Source organism: Watersipora subatra, chromosome 2 (assembly GCF_963576615.1).
Source record: "Watersipora subatra chromosome 2, tzWatSuba1.1, whole genome shotgun sequence".
In the NCBI taxonomy this organism is placed as follows: Eukaryota; Metazoa; Bryozoa; class Gymnolaemata; order Cheilostomatida; family Watersiporidae; genus Watersipora; species Watersipora subatra.
In genome coordinates, this window is record NC_088709.1 from 73,228,550 (window position 1) to 73,238,092 (window position 9,543).

Sequence of the window (9,543 nt, forward strand, 5' to 3'; positions counted from 1 at the left end):
GATGCCATTGGCTATTGCAGCCAAGTTGCAGTGTTATGCATCTTTATTGACATACATCTTATTTTGTGTTTGCTTATGGTTGTTTAAATTAAAATTAAAATATAGGCCTATACTTAGATACATTGCTATAGCTGTTTCAAACTTTTTAAATATAGTTTGATTAGAATTAGTCCCATTGTTTTCCATTAACTACTGTATGAACACATGAGGAATCATTGATAATGAGACAGTATGTCTATTTTGATAAACAACAAGCATGACTATTGATGTAATTTTTGAGGTCTGGGCACATTTTTTTTCTTGTGAGCATTGTAATTGGAATTGAGTTTCGCAAACTTTAATCTTAAAATATCCTGCTTGTCCGAACTCCGAAAACCACCAGCAAAATTCCATATGATAAAAAAACTTCAATACTTTTTGATTAACTCTTCAAATACTTGACAGGTAAAATTGCCTTAAAGGTATTAAAGCAAATGAACTATGTATAAAAATTGAGACTAAAATGTCACAAGCATCTTAATTACTGTTTAAACCATATAAGAATTGCTGACATTTCGGGAAGCACAGCGAGAGTTATATTAACGTGTAATAGAGAGCAAGGAGAACCACACGTTTTTAAAAAGCTTGCGAAAAATCATGGCAGCTTTGACAATCCATCATAAGTGGCCTCTGAGCACAAGTTTTCTCATCCTGCATATATGCAAAAGCTGCAAACAAGATGCCTGGATGCTTGTATAGGCAGTTCATTAGCTCAGCCTTTTCATTAGCCTTTTCATCACCCAATACAAATTCCAACCAGTTCTATTTGTAGATGGATGAGAGTGTAAACTAATCAGTGGTAGTGTTTTTTTAAATAGTTTTTACAAATTTTTGTTGCTCCTTGCTGATTTACTAGCCATAGTACAAGATTGCTAGGATTGTTCTTGGTCAGTGTGACGACCTAATCTTCTAAGCTCTCATTATCCATGTGTTTTTCTTTTAACTGTCTCTGGCAGTAATGTTTCATGAATGGGTCAAATTCTAAAAACTATATCTCAGCAAATTATCACAGCAGGAATTTATTTTTCAAAAATAATTTTTTCGTTGCAACTTTTTAGTCTTAACCTATTACAGAAAATTTTATTAAATTTTGCATGCTTGTCACACAAACTAAGCAAGCAGCCCATTTATTCAGTAGTATCATTTTTAAGCGACACAGATAATTGCTTGAGAATAGCAAAGCACATCTGCCCTTTATCTTTGGTAAACGATATTGTTATGAAAGTAATGTGCAAGCTATCTTCACAACTAACTGTCAACCATGGTAATGTTATGCAGATGTAAGTGTGTCATGAGTAGATTATCAACAAACAATTTTTTCCAAACTGTTTATATATACCAGTACAGCCTACACTAACATATGTGTCAATAAAGTATAGTGAGTATGCCTAGGCAAACAATTTAAACCAATTGAAGCTGAATGGTCGAGCTGGTAGCGGCATTCTTGGGAATCAGTTTGCATGTTGTAGGTTTGACTTCCCTATTACGCAATGTTTATCCCAAACCTCCAACCATGGCTTGGAACCAAGGAGGTCCAGGGCTCTTATTACCAGAAAACTAGTAGCCTACCCTGTCAGTCTGGCACGCTGAATTTGCAAAATTATTACACATAGCTGCAAGGTGGTTAAGCTGAGCCATCGTTAGGGTGCACAGCTGCTCAGCCAAATATTTTGAGTTCAATTCTCCGTGCAATGTTTTTCCTAACCTTTATATTTAGCTTTAGACAGATGGACAGACACGGCTTTTATTAATATTTTTAGTATCATTCTAAAAACTGTCTTCACAACCAAGTGGCTGGTAGTAGGTGAGGCAAGGCCTTAGCTTGAGGAATTTGACTTTAACGAGTCCTTCTACTGAGGAGTCTTCCTTAAAATCTGACATAAATATTCCTATAAAGTATACCTATATGAGTATAGTCACTGATATGGACCATTACACAAAGAAGGCTCCTGTTTGTAAACTAAGGAAAGAGAAGATAATTCTGACAACTTATGGAGAAGTGCTTTCTGCAAATCCTACTATTTTAACTGATTTTAGATTCATCAGTATTCATAAGAATACTAGCTCCTAGCAGCACTGTTTTCTAAGTTGTTTGAAAAACTGTTGAGCACTGCCCTCAGAGAGATATGAGAGAAGCTAGGTGATTAATGTCTCAATCACTCCAATTACTACAGATAACACTTTCGCTTGGACATTCTCCAGCCTTCAAAGCTCAAATCTTGCCCTTTGTACATCTTCTTAATATCTTTTTTTTTAGTCTTGCATCACCTGGGATGGTTATATAACTAATCTAAACCCATGTTGTTTCTTTTATGATTAGTTCTAAACCTTTCATTTTGTCATTTTCAGACACTGGCTCTACCCTATTGTTATACCAATATGCTGTGTGTGGCATGTGATGCTTCTCACAGAAAGTCCAGCAACCTGCTGCAGTCACTTGATCATGTCGATGGTTGTATTATGTTTGTGCAATCTTTGAGCACTCATTTACAATATGGCTGGTACATCCTTTGTCTTACACAATCTGAATTTAACATCATTCATACTCTTCTCAATCCATGCTTTCCTGGCATTGGTTTGCAGTGCTTAGTCTTGTGCTACTGTTATTAGACTATCTACCTCTTTCTAAAGGCTTCTTCTTGTCATCCACTTTTGTGTCCCCGTACTCTCTGATTACTTGTTTTTATTTGTTATTTTTCATTCATCAGTTTCGGTGTATATTATCTGGCATAGCAAATTTTCGTTTTTCTCTAAATTCTATATTTGTATGTCTTCTTCATTGTTAGTTATCAGTTCATTTAAAATATGTATAATTTCTTCACTCTGGTCATTGTGTATTTCTTCAGAATGCGGCCTTCATACTTTACAGTTATTATTGTTATTATTATTACTAGTCCCATGGCAGTCCGCTGTATCTTGAGGAATGGTCATGTGTGTCGATAATGTGCAGAGAATAAGTATATTTACGGTTATTCTATCCTTAAAGAAGGCAGCTCATTATTGCATGCGTTAAGGTAGTCGACTCTTAAGCTGTATACCACACATTTGAAACCAATAAAAACAATGATTTCTAAATCTCTAACCCTGGCTTCAGAGGCCCAGACAAAAATTCCATATACTATAGAAATGATTGACCAGTGTCTGTTCCGTTTGATGTGCTGTTATTAAAACAGGTAGAAAAAGAATGCCTGAACTGGTTCTTCATTAAATGAAGTAATGCGCTTAAACACTCTCTGCTTGATAAGGTAGCATTTTATTGGCAAAAGGCAATGTTTTATTATTTACAATTATATAAATATAAAATGCTAGTAGAAGCAAGAAAATATCTTCTTTGTAACTATTGATGCATCATTGTAGTAGTAGCCAATGAACTAAGACAAAATAACTGGCGTTTTGCTGCCTTCATCGCAAAACTAGCTGCATGTGATTCTCACAGTATGTTTGTTCAATTGTAGACAGAACAGTGTAAGCTTGTTAATTAGTGGCTTGCTTAATGGCCTGTTCATGGTTTTCTGAACACCTGTTAAGAAGTCGATTAACACTTTCAAGCAGTATAGGCCGTGCGCCAAGGCAGTTTATCTTGCATTTCCATTGGCACCGTTTTTCAGTGAAAATTTATGCAGTGATTTAGACTAATTGTTGTATGGATAATTCAAAGCTGAAGAAGTGCCGTAGCTGTCATTTCCACTTCTATGAGAGATTTGATAAAAATGATTTTTTAGGATTTATCTCCCCTGTAAAAACGATTCCTTCCATAGAAGCATCAGATTAGCAACTTTTTCATCAAAATTATTTTGCAGTGATTTAGAATGCCAGGGTAAAATCAAAATTTACTTTCTATCTATTGTTGAACATTCCATATCCTATGATTATTACATGCGCACTTAAATTATATACATGTACATACGTATATGTACATAGGTATATAACTGTACATTTCAATAGCTTGATTTTACAATTCAAAATAAAAACATTATAACTATGTTTTATAAACTGACACTGATGAATCATACAAAATAATAAAAACACATTGTGAACATTTTGTATGTGTTTGAATAATGGTGCTTCTACTTTTGTAGAAATTATCTTTTAAATTTATTTGTTATTGTATCATATTTTTTTAATTATGTATCAATATGTCGTTGATTAATTAACATTAATAACCAAAGACAAATTTTTTAGCGTAGTTCTGCATGATCATACTATGTTTGCATAAATTTATTGATGTGTGCTATTTATTTTTGGCACCCTTGGGAGGTAATAAAATACAAACTAATTTAGTTGGTTTTAATGCATTTGCAACTTTTTGGATAAAAATGTTAGGTAAACCAGCTGTTCTAGTACCTACCATTCAGTCCCTTTTTGCCATGACCATAACCAGTCAGCCAACATCCACATTTGCAAACTATATTTGTTGTGCAATAAATAAAATGCTATGAATTTTTGTACCTTGTGGAAAAGTAGCCAATTTACAGACAAGTTCGAAAGATAGACTACCATCATCGAAATCAAACCATCAGTTTTGCGGTTTTATATTCACAAACCACTTCTTGGTAATTCAATTCATAATTGGTTTGTTTTTCTTTTACATCCCAAAACACTTTGATTTCATGCCTGATAAAAACCTGCCTATAAAAGCTCTGCTGGCAGCCATCAGTTGTGCATTTTATGGCAAACTTTGGTGTAAGGAGACTTAACTTTTATAGTGTGAACAAATTTTACCAAAGAATTCATTAATTTTTGGACACAAATTAACGAGGAGACAACTCCAAGTTCAAAACTACCTCTAACGAAATTAAAAATATATCCATGATAGGAGGCAAAATTGTTCCGCCTCCTATTATCAATTTGCTATACACATTTTGAATAATTTTATATATACGAAGGCCTCTTATTAGGGGGCCTCCCATCCTACATATTTTGAGTATATATATATATATATATATATATATATATATATATATATATATATATATATATATATATATATATATATATATATATATATATATATATATATATATATATATATATATATATATATATATATATATATATATATATATATATGAATATATATATATATTAAAAACTCACTGCTTGCTCTATTTGTGCTCACAATGATTACAATTGCAATCTGCTAATCCATGTGCTTAACCCTTGAGCTATACAAAGCATATTCATCAAATACTTTATCATATACCGTAGAGCAATTGAATACGCTAAAATGACAAGTTATTTGAAACTCTAAGAGTTCTATGAACTCTGTGAAACATGATGTTTTTCATGTTTTCTTGAACTGTGATTTTGGACTTTTCGTAAATTTCAATGGCTATAGCCCAGTCAAGGCCAACTCTTTTTACACTAAAAATTGTATTATCAACGTAGGAAGAGGCTCTACATTCTCTCTCTGTTTGGTCAGACAAAGACAGTATGATACATCATTTTCACATTTTACCAGTATCAAAATATACCAGTATCGTCATATTCAAAGTTTTGATCGATAGCTTCTGGTGCAACAGCCACCTTTTGTTACACACAAATATGCGCTCAGGAACTCAGACATTCAGGTGCTCACGCGTGTGTGTGTGTGTGCGTGCGTGCGTGCGTGCGTGCGTGTGTATAACAAAAGGTTGAATTTTGAATTACTAATATGCAGATAGTTGAATGTTGAATTGATAGTATGCAAGAATCGCTATTATTAATTCAACATAGTAAAGATTTTTAATTTATTTTCTGAATTCGTATTAATTGTTTCATCACCAAGCCATTGTTTATTTTAATCGTAGCAAAATAGACTTATTTTAGCTATTACTTGCCAACTATTTCACATCTACATTTAAACCCTTTTATAATTGTTTTGATTTTTTTGTAATTTATTTGACTTGCAAAATTTTTTTTCCTCATAATATGAAGCTTGAAAATTGCAGTTCCAGTATATAAAAGTTACAGTATATATATATTTAAATATATTATACTATATTTTATGTATCTATATAAATCTACATATTTCTCTAAGTTTGCGTGTATGTGAATATGTGTGCGTGCTTGTCAAGCTATAACTATTAAAGTTTTTGAATAAATAATTCTTAAAGCGGAAGATTTGATCTCAGTGCATCTCATTCACAAGGCAAACACTTAACTAAATAAACCACACGAGCTTGATAGATTTCCTAGGCAATATATTTTGCTATATTAGAGAAAATAGGCTACTGCTTTCAGTTACGTTGCAAAGCAATGAGTTTTATTTATTATAAGCAATTATTAGTAAGCTTACTCAAATTATCCATTGGCAATGTGCCAGGCTAATAACAAGTGACAGATGACTTTCATTACCTCTCATTGTTTATAACCTGATTTTTAAAACCCGGGCCAAGCCGGATTGCACAGCTAGTATATATATACATATATATATGTATATACATATATACATACATATATATATATATATATATATATATATATATATATATATATATACATACATACATGTATATATATATATATATATATATAAATGCTGGTGAACGAGAATTAGTCACATCATCAGCATGTGGACTTCAAATTACAGTCAACTCTCTCAACTTCCGCACACTGCAAGAATCTTGTACTCTCTCGCCTCGACAACCAACAATTAAAATAAATATCTCAGAGTTGGACAAAGGAGCTACTGTTATGTTTACAGTGAAAGAACCATCATCGTAAGCTCACTTACTAGCTATGCAAATATATCGATTGTTTGTGATATTAATTTTTAATAAATAAATAATTAATTATTAATAATTTTTATGATATTGTTGAAAAAAAAGAAAAGGCAACTTAAATTTACGGCGATGTATTTATTGACATTGCAAAACTTTAAAGATTGCAAAACATTGCAAAATATATATATATATATATAAATATGTGTGTATATATACATATATAGTTATATATTTATGCATATATACTATTCCATATATACTGGAATTCTATTTTTGCCATAGTATACATGTAGGTATATAGTATACTATATATCTATAGTATATTATACATACTATAGATACATTTATAATTTTTATCTATGTATATAACATATATACAATATACACTATATATATATACAATATATATGTATAAGAAGTACACATATATGTGCACATCAGTATATGTGCATCAAAATACTGTAGGAGAAGACAGCTAACTTAGCTCTGTGTTACCAGTTTTTTGTAAAAAGAAAATACCTAGTCATAGTAGAACTCCTATTCATTTGTGTACAACTACCAGCCTTTATATAAGATGAGGGTGTGTTTAAACATATATGATTTTTATGACAATTGTACAATATACTTAACTTAATTTAGTATCCTTTTAAATAAAATTTGTGATTTGATCATTTGTGCTATTCTTAAAAATGTCAAATTATAGCCATGTAAATGAATAATAGACACTGATATGGTAGATCATTGCTACACCAAATTTAGCAGAGAAATTGTTTGGGTTTTATGTGACTTTGATCACCTCGGGGGCTTGATGAATACTATGGTGGTTATAGGATATGGTTCCAATGAGATTTTATAAGACAAGGACATTATGTGAATCTACATCATTAATCATCAATTACTTATTCATGGACTTAAACTTTAAATGTAATTGTACAGAAATACTTCTTACTTACCAAAAGTGCAAACTTTCCTAAAAGCAATGGCTCATAGCTTCTCTCTATAGCAGATCCAACTGTGTAAGAGTGCGTAGAGTTTATTTCCATATAAACTATTTCAGATCTACTTTGGTTCAATGCTGTGATATTTAAAAAGGCGTTACTACAAAAAAAGATACGCTTTTTAAAACATGAATATAAAATTGGACACATCACAGAACAACTAATACTATCCTTTCAAATGAATATCTTTGTCAAAGAGTAACTAATTTTCTACAAAAACTTGAATTTCTTTGGCAAGAGTAATTTTGCAATGTTTTGCAATCTTTAAAGTTTTGCAATGTCAATAAATACATCGCCGTAAATTTAAGTTGCCTTTTCTTTTTTTTCAACAATATCATAAAAATTATTAATAATTAATTATTTATTTATTAAAAATTAATATCACAAACAATCGATATATTTGCATAGCTAGTAAGTGAGCTTACGATGATGGTTCTTTCACTGTAAACATAACAGTAGCTCCTTTTTCCAACTCTGAGATATTTATTTTAATTGTTGGTTGTCGAGGCGAGAGAGTACAAGATTCTTGCAGTGTGCGGAAGTTGAGAGAGTTGACTGTAATTTGAAGTCCACATGCTGATGATGTGACTAATTCTCGTTCACCAGCATTTATGTCGGTAGCCACAAAGCGAAATGTAGAAGCAAAATTTTTCAATTCAACTGGTTTAGATGGATTGCCACAAATGACACCTGAACAGTTTAGGAGAGGTGCTTTAAAGGCACATGATCTGCCAAATGTTGTCTGCACTGGTTCAGTAAAGCAGTAGGGATCTATTGTGGAAACACACTGTTCATTTCCTGATGGGGCGTTTACTTGAAGATCTAACGGTATTTGAAGGCTTGCTACCCTTTGCTTTGGTGGAATTTTCAATATGCTGTCATCAACAAGTTTAAGCCACTTAGTGTAATTCAGCTGGGAAAAACTGTCCAATTGTCCAATATCTTGCTGAGCTGTGATACTAGTAAAAAGCGCTGTTAAAGTCAGCAAACTGTCTAGTATAGGTAGTCTTTTCACATCCACTGTCATGACTCACCTTAAAAAAAACAATGTAGTATGGAAAAAGATTTACACGGTTTTTAACCTACTCTACAAAAACTGTATTATACTGTCAATTGGAAAACAATTGACTAATGCAGTAACCTGTTATTAGAAATCCTACTCATTGCAATTGGATTCAATAAGTATGACAGCAATGAGAAATGTGACTTTCAAGGAAGTACTTAGTCGCTACATAACTACGTAACATGACGCACATAGTTAACAGGATGTAAACTGACATCTACAAGTATTATTGGTCTTGTTCGGCTAGCACACATCACACGATTGTTTAAGCAATGGTACTGCATGTTATTCAGGATTCTAAAACTGACGCAAGTTCAGAGGAAACAGTCAGAAATGCAGTGTTACAACATTTAAATTTTTCAAATCTTCTTTAATGGTTTTTCCTTATTGGAATCTCAATCTGCAACATTGCAAAAGTATTCATTTTTGAATGTTTTATTATGAATCTGTTATGATTAAAAGTTTTTATAAAGTGTTGCCTTTTTGGTGAAACAGAAATATAATCTCACTTTATGACAACCAGACTTTACAGCCAGCTTCTGACTACTAATCTGACACCGTAATATATTATCACAGGATACATTATTCATCAATTGATTAAGAGCTAGTTAGATATTCATTGAACTAGCGAATTAAAAGACTCTATAGTGAATGCTTCTACAAACAAGATAAAGGTGTCTATGCTGTCCCTTTTTATTTAGCCTGGAAAATCTAAACACAGAATGTTTACTGCTATTTT

The 9,543-nt window shown here is 32.0% G+C and overlaps 1 protein-coding gene across 2 annotated transcripts in view; it reads right to left on the reverse strand.

The window, feature by feature from the left end:
• The window catches only part of LOC137386961 (hepatocyte growth factor receptor-like), a 77,891-nt gene extending 70,160 nt beyond the window's left edge, over positions 1-7,731 (reverse strand). For both annotated transcript variants that reach the window (XR_010977856.1, XM_068073210.1), the window contains exon 1: positions 7,697-7,731. The gene's annotated coding sequence lies outside the window, so the exon portion shown is untranslated. The remainder of the gene's footprint in view (positions 1-7,696) is intronic.
• Positions 7,732-9,543: the final 1,812 nt, after the last annotated feature.